This window comes from Parambassis ranga, chromosome 1 (assembly GCF_900634625.1).
Source record: "Parambassis ranga chromosome 1, fParRan2.1, whole genome shotgun sequence".
Taxonomy (NCBI): Eukaryota; Metazoa; Chordata; class Actinopteri; family Ambassidae; genus Parambassis; species Parambassis ranga.
Genome location: NC_041022.1, coordinates 6396922 through 6413884, shown reverse-complemented (window position 1 = coordinate 6413884; position 16963 = coordinate 6396922). Strand labels below are relative to the sequence as shown.

Genomic DNA, 16963 nt, shown 5'->3' with positions numbered 1-16963 from the left:
ACTGTTTTTACACAGGGGTAACACACACAGGAGATAAAGCTGTAAAGGATGCTGCTTCTTGCTGACTGATAAGTGAGATAAATGGGGAAAAATAGACTTTTCAACATGCAGCAACGAGCGAGCTGAGTATCCATAATAGTAACATCACAGAGTCAATTATTAGGACTTCAAAAAGAGCCGCTGGGAAAAAAAAAGATCTGTGAGAGAAAGGAGAAAATAAGTGAAATGTTATCACCTGTAAGAGGCACAGCTTGTTACTATTTTCTCTCTGTCAGAAGCTTCAACAACATCAGCAGCAGGTCTTCTGTTCCTGTGTTCAGACCTTTAAGATTTTATACTTTCACACTTTTCCCTTTCTCACAGCAGAGCTAAATGCTCCAGTGTGTTGCTAACTTTGTTGATGTCTGACAGGTGCAGACCTAGGAGTCCTTTTTTTAGCTTTTAAGTCATAATATAATTAAAACAGGCAAGTGAACAAATAAAACAATGACACTAATAGGGAATTAAGATGTTCATGTCTGTAGTAAAGTTGGCCATTTTAACATGGAGTTTATGAGGACTCTCTTTTGGCACCAGTCCCTAGAGGCTGGGGTGTGAACTGCAACTTTTAAGAGTGCTGCATTGGCTTCATGTCTGAGCTTGTTGTAGATGAATAAAATGTTGTGAAAAGATCCCCTTTAACCCAAACTGTAATCCTAGCCAAGTGGTAGAGTTACCTACACCTAGCCTCAGCCTCCTGGGTGAAAGTCTAGAACATTACAGTCACCATGTGCTCCTAAAAATTCATAGGTGCCCTATACATTTAAGTCATGTTTGTCATTCTGACCAAAAGACACCAGATGGTATTAAGTAAACAGTAAATCAATCTATTCTGATGTATTCTTCTTCTTTGTGGAAACATTGACCTGATGTTTTCCTTCACTCCGTTTGAGACACGTGGGTGGCAATAGGTTATATAACCACATTTGAAGTTGTCTGGAATTTGTTTTAATAATAAAACTTTAACCTTAATGCCAGACAGAACATCTATGATTGTCTGTGTGGCAGTATATGTGCACTAAAAACAACACTTACACAACTTATGTACAACAATCTTATTTCCTATTTAGCCACATTGGCACATAAAGCAAACATGTTCAGATGCTGCCTTGCCATGACTGGGAAGGAGTGCATGTCTGAAAGAGCTTTATATACTTTATGCTGCGGACCAGCATGAGGCTCGACAAAGCCTACAGGCAACCAAGCATATCATCCCTTAGGCCAGCAGGGCTAATAAGCAGCGACTCTGGTGCAAACATGGCTCCCATGGGAGAGCAGGAGGTGTGGAGAGCAGACTCATACATACAGGAACCTGCCACGGGTTTATGTATAAATCCCTCAAGACCTAATTTCACTTATAAGAAAAAAAAAGAAAATATGCTCAGCATCTTCAGATGGCATTACTTTTCTCAAATCTCTCGAAAACCTCAAGAATTCTACATTTCTATTCAACACAACATGATAAATGTAATGAATTTGCAAAATACCTTATTCTCAAATATTAGGGAAACAACCTCTGTTAGCCACTAAGTTGTTCAAAACACTCTTTAACTGTATGGTTAGTGATGATTAATACCACAGATACCTCCCTGCATTTCTAAATCTTTCCAACAGGTCTTACACACACCACTGTAGCACCCAGAAAAAAACACATTCTGAGGTATTTTGAGGAAGATTGTTCACCATAACATGCTTATTTGTTGTCTAATAATATATTTGATTTCTACTAGGCCAGATTGAGAATAAACCACATCACAGAAGTCCAGCTTTTAATAATAAAGTGGACCATTCAATTCACACAGATCACTGTGTGGCCTTACACCCATAGAGGCCTCTTAAGAGGCTTTCATCATATCTATGTGGCAGATTCTATCTGTTTTTGTTCGATCTAAACATCTCATGGGTCCTTTTATGCAGCAGTATAATGTTAAATAATGGACCCAGATGACGTCCTTGTCCTTGTCCACCGTAAGCAGTGATGTGGGCGAGGCACAAACATTTTATATTAGAAATGACAACAAGACAGAGATCTCAGTGGGTCTGAGAGCTCACACTGTCTCTTCTTCTGTGTTACTTTAAATGTTGATCTTAACCTTCAGAAACATATTGCCAATATTTCCATCTGAAAAACATTTCTAAGATACAATGCAAGACCACTGCAATGCATTCTTTGCTGCTCTGTCAATGCACATTTTAAATAGACTCCAGCATATCTAAAAAGCAGCAGCAAGCGTTTTAGAGAGAGAGAGAGAGAGAGAGAGAGAGAGATTTAAAGAAAAGCAAAGAGTACAAGCACATCAATGACGATGAGTGGTGATGGCTGTGAACTATGGACTTTATTCATCAGTTCAGTGCATTACAACCTTTATTTTTAATTTCCTAATTTCCCTCTAATTGCTCTGACATTCTCTTCAGATCTCTGCTTTCATCCCACTCAGGCAGAAGAAAGATTGTTATGGAAACACTTTGTTTTATTGACCTTGATACTTAATTTCAGCTTATCACATCTTCATCTTTACTTTCTTGCTGAGAGTCAGTGAGGCTCTCATGTTTCTCTGAACTGCATCTGTGGCAGCTAAAGGAAAAACAAGGTGCTAACGTGAAGCTGAATACAACCAAGGTTCTCAGGACAGAAGCCTGCTGGCTTTTAGTCAAGCCATGTAATTACACTGATTACAATTTTTAGGATAAACAACAAGCGGCACTGTATATGTGTCAAGACCATAATCAGTTGTTTTGGCAGATCAGAGTGAAAGGGGAATATGTTAATGATAGGAGACCATCATCATGTCTTTAATTCAATTTGTTGAATCAAAACGAATGCAGCGAACCAAAAGGTTAGAACAGCATTAAAGGAAATCAATCAGGAAAATCAAAAATACAAATATTGATTATTTCAGCCTCACAGGTTACACTTGATTTTTTCCAACCACATAGTTTTAGTGTTTCTGTGCATTTAATGCTGATAAGTATGTGTTTTTCTTTTGGTTTGATCATTTTTGCAAAAATTACATTTTTATGGAAAATGTAAATCTGACCTAACGTCAGGAAATCGGCTAATTTAGAGATGAGCTTTAAATATCAAAAGGAGCTCAGAGAGGTAATTAACATGGTTTAACACTAACCTCATTTACCCTCATTACTTATTGTCTTTTAAAGGAGCTTTGAAGACAGATTAAGGCGCCCAGGAGCTCTGCCTGCATTCCATATGGGGGGATTAACACCTTGCAAACTAGTAAATTTAATCTACAAGAAGAACACAATGCAGAGATCCAAAAGCCAGTTCATCCCAACTTTACTGTGCCCAACCTTACAGCAGGAGATTGTGAAGCTGCTTCACTGCTTTACCTATATTTGAATAAACCAAGAGTCAGGCGGAGTCAGGCACTGTCAAGATGGATGGCAGTGGACTACACTGAGCTTCTCCACCTATTTTAATTTACCATTTACATTGAATCTTTATTCTGAAAGGAGATTCTTAAAACACACACACAGACAAATACACCCATTAAATACAGTTAGAGTTAGACCAGATAGGAGCCGAAGTTGGTCAGCTGATACCAAACTTCACCCACCAAGCTCTGTAGTGCTGCCATCTAATCAGGCTCTGATTACACTCTTGATTATACTGTTCAGTTTGTCATCAACAGGTGGCGCAGAAAGAGGAGACTACTCTTATCCTGAAATCCTGACTGATGTTTAGGTCTGTGCTGCAGTAACTGATGTGTGGAGAAAAAAAAAAAAAATATATATATATATATATATTAATATATATATATATATATATATATATATATATATATATATATATATATATATATATATATATATATATATATATATATATATCTTTAAAGAGATGTTTTTCTTTTTTCTCCACACATCATATATATATATATATATATGATATATATATATATATATATATATATATATATATATATTCTGCATCATTCTCTTTGTGTATTTTGTATGCCTTGACTGAAAGTCATTAGCATATATTACACAAATAGAAAATGTACTGAAAAGAGCTGCTAAATATATCTAATTAGTGTGAGTCATTTGAATGTTAAATCAGAAATTAAGATTTCCTCTGCTGTCTCTGCTCTGACAAATAGTTCTCTGGGGTCATGATAGCATCATCAACTGCTGCAATTTCCATGGAGACATCAACACGGCAGCACTCTTGAATAATTCCAATTTGTTTACATATCCCTATAACAATGAAAACCGCCTCATGGTGCTACACAGAAACCCAGAGCTGACACCCTGAGAGGAAGCACAGTGGTGACGATACCGAAAGGAACAGCAATAAGGTAAATCTTCTGCTGAGGAAGGCCAACTGGCATAAAGAGAGAGAAAGAGAGAGAGAGAGGGAGAGAGAGGACACAGAACAATGTCATACACGCAAAGAGATAGAGATAGTTCAGGGACACCTGAGTGTAGCATAACTATAAGCTTAAAAATTATAATATATAACATATTTTATATGAATATATTTAACAACACTGATTATAACTATAACCCATTTCTTCTGGTGAGATGAGATTAGATTAGAACTGATGAAATTAGGGTGGGTTAATTGTTTTTAATGTTATGAATTTGTGTTTTAACATGATCTGTACCTAAACCCTTGTTGTTTTCTAATACCTAACCTTAACCAGTGCCAATTTCAGCCACGATTAAAAACAAGAAAGTTAACCACAGACAAAAATTAAAGGTTTAACTGGATGAAAACAAAACAGCTTGCAGTGTCGGGGGGACTTATCTGTTGCATAGTTCTCTAATATCCCCAGCCTACCTTGTTACACTGACTTTTGAGGCTGGGTTAGTCCCGTGATCGGATGATGTTGGGCAATCTGATTATACATTCCATTAGTGTAAACGTAGCATAATGTTGTGTGTTGGTAATTACATACATATGTACTGCATACATGTAACCATTTGTCATATCTGGAGGATGAGTATGAGGATGTGCTGGTTCTCAGTCACTTTAAAACAGCCCACTCAGTTTGCTTGCTGTTATTTTATTTATCATCATTATTATCATTATTAGTTTGATTGCCGTTGCTAGGCAATGTTCTAGGCTAGGCTAGGCTATTGTTCTTCACCCTCCTTCTACTTCTTCTTCTTCTTCTTCATATTCTTCAGTACATTTTTTGACGCAGCGTATCTTCAGCATACATTTCAGCCATTTCAGCTATCAAAATGTTCATCTCACAGAGGACATTCCGGATCAAGTTCAAGTTTTTTTTTTAAATATTTTTTCAAATATTAAGCAATTTCTGTGTCATTTTTAACATGGGAGTCAATGAGAGAGCCCTTCAACGACGGTCATCTGCAAAATGTAGCTCCTACAAATTTCAAGCTACAGACTCCATTTTAGTCTTAAAACGCTCATTAGATGCTACTCTTTCAAACTTGTATTCAGAATTTTCTAATTCCGAATCGTTTCAGCACGCCAGGCTCTCAAAGTTGGAGTGGTTTTTGAGGTCTCCTCTGCTGTTACCATGGTGACAGGCTGACACACAGAGGGCATACAAAGCTCTGAATTGCTCTGATTCTCCAGCAATTCAGAGCAATCCTTCACATCAGCATTCAAAGCAATGCTCCAGCTGCAGCAATCAAACTTGCATTTTCTTCAGGAAAAAAATCCAAATTGGTTACTTGTGTTAACACACTGTAATATCATTGTGAGGCTATCATTATTACAAACAGAGAGTTTTCTTATCAGAGAATGAGGGAAGAGGAGGAAAGGAGTAACAGCTTGATGCTGAGTACAGTGGAGAGGATGGAAAGAAGTGGTGACGAGTGCTAGTGGGAGGCAGAGGAGAGAGGGAGAAGCTGCTGCTGTGCAGCTGTGATAAATGCAGACCACCAACTGTGTGGCCTTTCATATTGCAACACCCCTGCTCCTCATTTTGTTCCGGCAGACCTCACTCTGGCCTAAAAAAAAATCTCATAACCACACCAGGAGGTCTTTTAAACAAACAAAGGCACGAACACTCACACAGATGAACGCACACATGAACAGAGGCTTTAGATTGACTTTCTTTTTCCTATGAACATCGGAGACTGTCTCAAAATAGCTGTCAGTAAAATCAGTGCAAACAAGAAGTCCCTGTTCTTGTTGCTTTTATGAAGTTTGCACGTTAGAGCTCTTCTTATTCACCACTGCAGCAGACATTTACTCTGGTGGGTGATAAAGGCTATTGTACCTGCAGTGCACTTTGCATCCAGTCTGTCACTGAGCATCTATCACACCCTCTCCGGTTGGAGCTAATCTGTCTGTGCCAGGATTTAAAGGTCAGCACGTTTTTTTTCTAGATGTTTGCAGACCATATAACCGAGAAAAAGAGAGATGAACGGTTCACAGCTGCACCCATTTTAACCAACAGTGGGTTTGGGCTTAAAAATACTATAAAAAATGCAAACTATGATAAACACAGAGTGGTACACAGAGTTCTGTACCTACCAACAATAAGTCAAGATTGGACAACAGGGCCGCAGGGCTCAGGGATGCTCTATAAGTGCACAGGCTGCTCCATGTGGTCTAATCACCCCTTGCAGAGCGAATGTGCCGCATGCTGGCTGCGATGAAAAGCAGCCAGATGCTAACACCTGTCCACCAATGAAAGCACTACAAAGAGCAGCTTTAAGCAGCATTATGGCTGATCAGTGTGTATGAACATACTTGAGACTCTCATCTCAGATGCCCTCTGCTATTCCTATACCCAGACGTATTCATGTTTTTTCTATATATATGTAAATGTTTATGTTAATCATGTTTCCATTATGTCACATACTGTAGCCTCAAAATTATAAAGACGAGGTCAAAATCTCTAATCCAGAGCAATCTAAAGCTGATGTATTGACATAAGTAGCCACAGTGTGACTGTGACTCAAAGGCTTCATAGTTGGAGGATGGATTTGCCGAGTAGCACTGGACAGCACTGTAAAAGCTTAAATGATTCTCCTGATCTGAAAATTACAGTGGATAGGATTGTAAGACTTTTTTTTTCAAAGATGAAAGGGAGACTTTACAATAGCACTGAGCATGTAGGTGGTGAGGAGGTGAGGGCCCTTTTGCTCCAGTGTGGAGAACATTATTATCCTAACCAGCCAACAGGAGCCACGGATGGTGTGAGTCGTAGAGGATAAAACAGACCTGTATGTTATCTTGAGATCAAATAAATTGGCCACAGTACATTAAGTGCCTTCCACCTGTAAGCCTTGCTGTAAGAAATAAATTAATTTATTCTGCAAACAAGATACCCTGTTTTCTTTTAAGGTTGTGTGATCAAAATAGTCCCCAGGAAACCATCTTTATTTATTTAATCCTCATCTTCCTCATCTTCCTCTTCCACATGTCACTACATGTGTTGTGTGGGACAGACTAGATGTTGTGTTTTTACCTCATTTCTCTGTTCATGAATGACCTGATTTTAACTTTCCCTCTGATTGAAAACTGCTGAAATTAACCTTACTTCTCACTTCTTTTTACTGATTTACTGTCATGCACCTGTGGTCTTTCACTAATTGAAGATTATTGATGTCTGTCTGTCAGCTGGCATGAATCACAAAGAAATGAGGCCGCATGAGATGACTCATTACTTTTTACTTTGTCAATCTCAATCATCAGCACAGATGAAGGAACACTGCATGAATACAATCGCCAAGTGAAGAGGTGGAAAGCAACGGAAACACAGAGAGGAAAGGAAAATGAAGCTTTGAATCAGAGGAACAAAGAGGAGGTAAGGAGAGGATGGAAAGAGATGCAACAGATGTGTGTGAAGGGAAAATGTCTGAGGGGAACTGCTGAGATAAAATGGGGGGGGGGGGAATGAGGAGGAAATAGAGACTTTTAATCAGGAATGAAACAAAGGCAGTAGCTGCTAGACAAGCTTCAGTTCTGCGAGTTTCCCATTTTCATTCTTTCTAATGCAGGTGTGTGTTTGCACTGTTTATCTGGTAAACAGTGGTCAGACAGTGAAGAGCCAAGGATGAACTGTCAATCTTTGTCTGTGTGTCCTCTGGGCACAACATATCTCATACACATTGTCTTATCAGTGCTGTTCCTGCTGAAATTCCAACATGTCCTCACAAAAAAAATGCCACATTTGGTTGATAATACATCTGCCAGATATGACACATCTTTAAATTTATTCCAACTGAACATGTATGATGATGATGTTTCCGAAATACGACATCATATCACGGTTACCTCAACGAGATCCGGTTGCCCGACACCATCCGATCATACACACAAATTCACACTGTTAAACACATTTATACAAGGAAAAACACACCCAATGCATGGTCACCATTTTTGGGTACTACTGGGAAGATGCTGCTGGAGAAATACGCACACGTGTTCTGTTTTCAAGGACTAAAATCTCTACCTAATGTTACATTTTCCTGGAGGACAGGCTGTAACATATACAATAGGTGATTTATGATTGCAGTAGATTTTACTGAGGCCCTTTTCCAAGTAGACCAGAAAAACAGAGACCAGAGACATCACTGAATTGGAAGAGGTGGACACAGGTTTTATCCATGGTCACATTTTGTTGTAGAAATCTCTCACCGAGTGTCAGATTATTGCATAAAAATACACTTTTCATCAGGTAATCAGCTTTGTTCTGAATAACTGCATAGACGTGCTCCTGGGAGACAAATAATACAACGTGTCGTGATATTTGCTACTCCGTCAAATAAAGCTGCACAGTCTGGGGCCCACTTCAGATGCTCAGGATGACTTCAGAGTCAGTGTACAAGGAACTCCTCCTGGAGGGACAGCTCATTGACGCAGTCATTATTGTGGAGGATGTTGAATTTGCCGTCCATAAGGTCATCCTCTCTAAATGCACCCAGTACTTCAGGTGAGCTGCTTTTCTGATATCTACAGTGTATAAATATGCAGGGAAAAAAAGCTTTGTTGCTAGAAAACACAATAACACAATAAGGACAACAAAACGCCAAATTCACAAATACATACAGCTTGCTTACACTCATGCACACAGCTGCACACACCCAGCCCTGTTGCAACATCAAACATACAATATTTAGGACTGTTGTTTTCTGATTTATAACAACCTTGGTAATGTTTTTTGGGAAATTCATTTTTACAGTGTATTATGAAAGGGACTTAAACTTGAATCTGTTAGTTGAAGTACAAAGATTATTGAGGCTGCTGATTAAAAATCAGATCCAGCTTATGGGTAATGAGGTTAAGTACCATGGTTGATAAATACTTTCACAGTTAAGATACTGAAATCAATTTATGACTGTTTTCTTCTCACTCACTCCCATCTGAAGAGATCTCTTCTTGTCTGAGCCTCATGAGAAAGTCTATCACATTGCTGGCCAGTCTCCAAGCATGATGCAGCTCATCGTGGAGTTTGCATACACCGGCTCTATTACTGTGACAAAGGACAATGCACAGGAGCTTCTGATAGCAGCCAAACAGCTCAAACTTGCTCCGACTTCATCAGTGAGATGCTCAGCCCACAGAACTGTGTCAGCATCTTCCACTTATCAAAAACCTACCACCTCCCTGGATTACACCTTAAAGCCTTCAAATATATTGTTCACCACTTTGAAGAAGTTGTTTCCCGTGAAGAGTTTCTGCAGCTTTCCACCAGGGAACTTTGTGATATCCTTGAAAGAGATGACCTCAACATGAGACGGGAGGTCACTGTGTATGAAGCCATCATCAGGTGGATCACACATATACCTCAGGAGCGGGAAGGAAAGATCACTGTTCTCTTCTCTAAGGTACAGTAACATCTATAACATTTATTTAAATTTGCATCGTCACTGCCATCACAGTCAATCAGTCCAAGGCCAAGTTTGGCTGAGGATGCTCTGATACTTGGAGGCCTATGTCATAGTTTTAGTTTCATTATATAGATCTAAAATGGATCAAATCAAAAGTCAAACTATCAAACTCAAGACTGATTAGAAAGTTATCAGCCCATTTATTAGCAGTTATCAACTGTGATAACTGCTGTAGCTAGCAATGCTACTTATAGCCCAGAAGGTGCAAGGTTTGCAATTCTAATGAACAATAAACAGAAAGTCAGACTGATTAGATAGGGTACATGCAAGGGCAAGCTCTTCTAGAACTTTATGGCTCTGGTAACCTAAATATGGATCCACATTAAGGTATACATTTGAGTCATCAGACGCTGTTCTGTTTTCCGTTTTGCCCTGATGTATAGAGAGTACATCAACAGCAATGTGTTGTCCAATAAGATGATAAATAGGAATTCTAAGTGCATGTCCATGGTCTTTAACGCATATAAAGACAGAGAGCTCGCCCGTACTCGGCTGCCTTCTGCCATCCTGTTTGCCATTGGAGGTTGGATTGACAATAGTCCAACTAACTGCATTGAGGCATATGATGTCCGAGCAAATAAATGGATCGATGTGACAAATGCTTCAGAATGTCCTCGTGTCTTTCCTGGAGCAGCCTTCCTCGGTGGGTACATCTACTGCGTAGGCGGCTCTGACCAAAAGGGCCGCTACAACAACTTGCGCAGGTTTGACCTGAGCACACGGACCTGGACAGAGGCGGCACCAATGTATTTTCAGCGATGCAACGGGAGTGTGACCGTGTTGAATGAGTGTATCTATGCCATTGGAGGCTTTGACGGACATGTACAACTCGATACTGGAGAGTTCTACCGGCCCAAAACTAACCAGTGGCATCTTATTGCACCCATGCATGAGAAGAGGAGCAATGCCAGATGCACAACATTTAACAACAAGGTAGGTGAATTTATGTGTATTTGTACATTTGACTGCCTCTGCATACTGTCTCTCTGACGGAGCATGGATACAAATTAGGTCATAGCTCAATGCCTATATCCACTTCTGCCAGTTTTAGCTGATCAAGTAAAATGACCTTGGTGTATCTCATGTCTTTTGTCCTAAGGTTTACATTTGTGGTGGATTTAACGGTACTGACACTCTGCAAACAGCAGAGTGCTACAATCCACAGACCAATCAGTGGACCATGATTGCTCCTATGAGCAGCCCGCGCAGTGGATTAGGAGCGATTGCATATGGAAACTGTGTTTACGCAGTAAGTATATGATGCACTGCTCACACTTGATTCATCTTTGGGAAGCCAGAGGTATTTGCTTTGAACAACTTAAAAGATAATTACTATTAATTCAAACATTTATCTGTCACTATTAAAGGTCGGTGGCTATAATGGTGCCCACCGCGTACAGAGCGCTGAAGCCTACGACCCACAGACCAACACCTGGCACAATGTGTCCTCCATGAGGACCCCCCGCAGCCACTTTGGCATCGAAGTAATCGAGGACTGCATCTTCGCTGTCGGGGGACACAACGGCAGATCCACCACCAGTAATGTTGAATACTACAACAAAGAAACCAATGAGTGGTCTCAGGCCTGTGACATGGAGGTCAGCCGCAGTGCCAACAGCTCCTGTGTGGTCTTCGGTGTCCCAAACATGACTGAGTACCCTGCCTGCCGCAATGTCCGGCCAGTTGTAGAGTCAGAGGAAATGGAGGCGGACTCAGGACACCCCAACTAACACACCTGCAGCTATTATTGCAAACTTGCCACCTGCCGATAAAAATCTCAGCGCGTCTAACTGATGTCAAACATTTTGTCTTATTCAATAATAAGAAAACACAAAACAAACAAAAGTTACTCACATTCATTCACAGCTCATTCTGTTATTTAAAAAAATAAAACTTAACATGCTGTATGTGTGCTTTATGTCACTGGCTTTAAGTCGGCCATTCAAGGTTGAGGTAGCAGCACACAAAGGAGAGTTAGGAAAAAAGATATTATTATATTATAAAAATAAATCATGTAGCTGCTTGTCTCATTTGCAACCACAGAGTAGCTGTTTTGACAGAATGCAACATCTTTTATTAACCTGGTATGTTTCCTGCTGTCTATCACCACACACACACACTCTAAAGGTATTTGTTGTGTTGCCTTTTTGTGTATACCTGAATGCATGTGTGGGTGTCCAAGTTTGTTAATAAAAAATCCGAGCTAAAGGTCAAGCAAACTCAGCAAACAGCTCATGAAGCAGCAACAGAGACATTCTTTGGCTCTTTGGCTCTTTGGCTGCAGCTGGTCAAGAATACTTTGTGGGTTTTTTTCATATTGATAATATGTAGAAGAAACATGACTTTTAACCACCTATACATAACTGAGTGTGTGTGCTTGAGTTAGTATAGTGAGGTTTATGGTGAACACAGCAGCGTTTGTGGACATGCAATCTACAGCTTCACTAATTGCATGAAACAGCAACAGGACACAATGCAGGTTGTATCGCTTCCTGTAATTGACAGGGTTGCTCCATGGCAATAGCATTTTTTTTTGCCAAATGTTTAAAAGGTTGGCACCACTATTACAAACAGGTAGATTTTTTTTCTCAAATTCAATCAAAAACTAAACTGTGGGCGAAAAACAGAACAGCTCATGGTGTCACATGGGGCTCAAACCTCAGGGATCAATACAGTATCCATCTCTCTGTCTATCTTTAGTTGAGTGTGTGTGTGTGTGTTAGGGGGGCGGGTTACAGCACTTCCTTCCACACTGGAGAAGTTTGTAGGAGTTTGCGCTCGGTGTCTTCAGGCTATGGCCTTGGGTAGCCTGCCATTCTGCCCATTTCATTCTGTGGGAAAGCTTTGAAAACTGCAGAAAAAAATAGCAATAAAATAAATAAAATAAAATGTTCTATGTTAATGTTTAATTTTCTCTTTAATTACTTAACACCTTTGTTCCTTTCAGTCTGCAAAACAGCAAAAATATATAATTATATAACCTCCTGCTGCAGATCACGACCCCATTAACACTTCACAAAGAAGCAATTATTAATAATTTTCTTTTATGTCATACTCACTTCAAACAGAGGGCACTTACGTTTTTAAACATTAACATATGAATCGGTAAATTACAAGTCTTTACAGATTCAGAAACACATTAACTGTATTTAGCCTACTGTTCCATTATTGAGGTCATTGTTCTCTGTATGATTATAATTGACATGAACAGCCTACCAGTCAAATGGCCATCACAGACAATTACACCCACCAGTGGGAAGCTTTCTGTTTGTGGATTAAGACCTGAAGGGAACCACCTGGGGTTTGAGTGTCACTGTGTCACTGAGTGGCAGACAATCAAAGGAGTCACAGTAGGAGAACCTAGAAAGATGACTACAGGAGAGGATTAAGGGATTATATACAGTGGAAATAGGGAATGTGGAAAATCACTTATAGACCTATTGTAGGATATAGGACTGGCATACTAAACACACCATTTTTGAATAATTTCTCGTTTCTTCTACAGCTTATCTTGACCCCCACTTGACTCAGCAACTCACCAGAAAACAGACAAATTACTCCTTAACCATCTGCAGGGTTTTCCACTAAATTTTACATAAATGTAGCTCAAACCCCTGCTGATAGATGGAACAATATGCTGTCAATGGAAACCACATTGTAACAGAGAATAAGGCATTTCTCACAACCACGTGGTGTTGCTTAGTAAGAGGGTTTTGAATAAAGATTGCTCCTCATCTTTTCTTTCTTTAGTCTTACAGCTGTTTGTTTGAGATAATGACGTAAAAAAAAACTCAGCACTGCTCTGAATGTGTATTTTTCATGTTGGTTTGGTCAATCCTAATGGATCATAGTAATGAGTATTGAGGAAGACTGAGTACTGAACAAGAGACTAGAACTACAGTGCCTGTGGTCATTAAAAAGATGAGCTGTCTCCAAAGACCTTTCTGGGGAACAACACACACACTTACAAAGAACACATTTTATATAACAATATATAAAATGGGATCTGCTTTTGTTCTCAATTGCAAATCGCACCAGCCGTCCCTAATTAGCTGGTTTCTGAGGGATACAAAGGGCGCCTTCACAGCCTAACATATCTCAAGATTCATTGCTTGCCAAGGACAGCTGCATTCTTCTTACGTTTAAAATACAGCTGATTATTATTACATTATTTTACAGAAAGAATCCATGATGGTACCATGGGTATAAGCTACATGATCAGCCTCTGGGCTGAACCTCTGTCTGAGGACACTGTTTGAAGAAGAAGAAGCTGAGCATAAGTCTCATAAATTAAAAGAAAAAAAGCAATAGCTGGCTCGCTCATCCTCTTATTTTTTTTTTTTCTCCAGTGCAAACCCCCCTGGAAAATAAGTGAGACTATATTGCAGCCTGCAATAAGGCTTGCAGTGATGGCTGGTGTATGTATATCACCTTTTTACAAAAACAACAACACTACACAGAATTTTTTGATCACATAATTTAATTGTAAAGAAAGACCAACAAACATGTAGCACTGATGCATTTAAACATCTATAAATATCACTTAAATTATACATTTGCCCTGTTTTCATGAAGAAAAGAATTTTCTAATAAACAGACTTAAGCATTTTATTTGAGTCCATTTGTTTCTATTAGTCATTGCCTCCACTTCATTGTATTCCCCCGATTAGCTTTAAATTGCACTTTTTGTTTTCAAATGTAAAGTGGCAGAAAAAGATTTGTCACAGTAGTGCTCTCATATATATGCTATCATTCATCTGTGTCATTTGTTTTAGCTTTTAGTGAATTATCTTAACAGTTTCACAAGGTTGGGCTGCTGCATCCTATTATATAACAACCTGAAAATACACAGAATACGCAAACACAACACTACAGCGAGGCACACAAGAAAAATTTATATTTTATATTTATTTATATCTGTTCCACCAAATTACGACATACCCTGAAGCATTGTTGCTATGGTTTCCTGTTGAAAATTATTGTAAATTGCGCATACCAGTCGGTCATTAACATGTATTTCTTGGGGCTGTGTTAGCATTCCTCTTCATTCTGTCCCCCAAAACAGAATAGGATGTGTAATATAGAGGAGCATAGGGAGGAAAAAAGCTATGGTGCTGCCAGTCTGATCAGAGGAGCAGGCGATTACTTTGAGCAAAAGCACGCAATAACAATAAATGCTGCTACTGTAGAAAACCTGGATTCAATAGCATCACTGCATTTGCAAAAAATGACAACACAGACATAGCCCCACAAATGCACTTACAATAAACATGCAAAACACAGCATGTATGCAAATAGTTCAGAGGTTTGGTGGAGGGCATTGAGCTGCTACAAAAGTTCAAACTGTGATAAACAGCAAGGCAAGGCATTTTCTGAAACTACAAAGAGAATACAGGAGACTCTCCCACAATGCTGTACAGGTTCATTCATCACAATGAAGCCACTTGAGTAAACAGTGTTGTGTTCTGGTGGGATTACATACAAAAAGCTTGTCGCTTTAGCCACATGTTGTCTGTCATGACTGCACATTTGGAGTTTTTCATGTGTAATGTGGACATAAACATACAAAAAAGATGAAAACAGGACCTTCATCAACACTACACAGCATGAAATAACACACTAACACAGCAAATACTGAGGAATGGCACGCTGCATCATTTTTCATGCTGTGCCGGGTAATGTGTACATCTGGTGGTGGCTCCTGTAAGGTGGTGTAACCCCGGTTTCAATTGAGTAGACACTTCAGGAATAGTAAGGGAATCATGTTGTAGCTCATTCATATACAAAACAAGCTACGTTTCCAGCTGTTTTTTTCTCCTCTGAATTGATTAAAAACCCACAGTTGTCTGCTGCAGGGTTTAAATATGACCACTTTCAAAACAAGAGCCTGTACTTTGACATCAAACAAACTCAATCTGAACCTACTGTGTGTTGTGAGGGCCTCTAAGCATCATATTTTAATGAAGAAGGTGGATGGTGAACAATGGGACTCTTCAATGAAAGAGTTTTTGCCATCTTGAACTATGGTGTGGATGGAATATTACCATGGTAGCTAAGAGCCAAAAAATGTTTTTTTTTCTCCAATCGTAACCAGGCAGTTTCTGTGGCAAAACAGTGATTTAAATTGATGGATAAGTGCAGGACTAAGCAGGTTTGTCCTCATGTTTGTCCTCTGCAATGTGTTGCTGCATGCTTGTAGCCTCTCTTCCTCCTCTCCTCCTCCTTTACTAGGCCCTCAAGGTCCCTCCCTTGTAAGCTGGGTCCTGCTCAAGGTGTTTTTTCCATTAAAGGGTCAGGCTTTGGGTTTCTGTAAAGTGGATCCAAAGTCTGATTAATGGAGGTCACATGTGGTGGTCTTCCAACAGCCTGACAGCAGGAAGTAGTACAACTACAAAGGTGCCAGCAGGCATACCAAGCGAGCATGTTCACCTTAACATGGATGCAGAATCCTCACTGGCATTTTGTTAAAATAAATAAATAAATGATGACTTTAACCCTTGTATTTGTTTATTGTCATGTATGTGTTTTAGTGCTGATTTAAAAACTACATTTTGAGTTCTAGTGGATTCAAAAAGCAAAATAACCATATACTGTTTCATTAAAGCTGTATTAGGCAGACTACTGAAAATACTTCAAATGTGTGCTTTGTAGACAAACAGTCCTTTGACACTGTGAATCTTATTCATCCACTTTGAATCATCAGCATCATCAGCTTCTGTTTTTGGTCTTGAAAAGCGGATACATTCATGTGACACGACACTGATAACCATAAATTAATCTAGAGATGTGGTCGTGATGTTTGTCGAGAGCAGCTTTAGAAAAGGCACATTTGTCAAAAAGCTGCAAAGAAAAACAGGCTGTGTTTAATAAAATCATTCATGAGGCTGTTTCACCAAATCGGAGCACAGAAGTGGCAATGCATTTAGAATGAGATGTGCATGTGTAGGTCCAAGGGATGGATTGTAGCCACATAGAAGCGATTATTTTTGACAAGCTGATACAACCTCTGTGGTTCTACTTCTGCAGTCCCACATTATGCTTGTCCTCCTCCTAAACATGACATGTTAAACCAGTAACCAGAGGG

At 39.4% G+C, this 16963-nt stretch overlaps 1 pseudogene; it reads left to right on the top strand.

The window, feature by feature from the left end:
* The first annotated feature begins 8793 nt into the window (after positions 1 to 8793).
* LOC114446836 (kelch-like protein 10) lies at positions 8794 to 11609 on the top strand (annotated as a pseudogene).
* The last annotated feature ends 5354 nt before the right edge of the window (positions 11610 to 16963 follow it).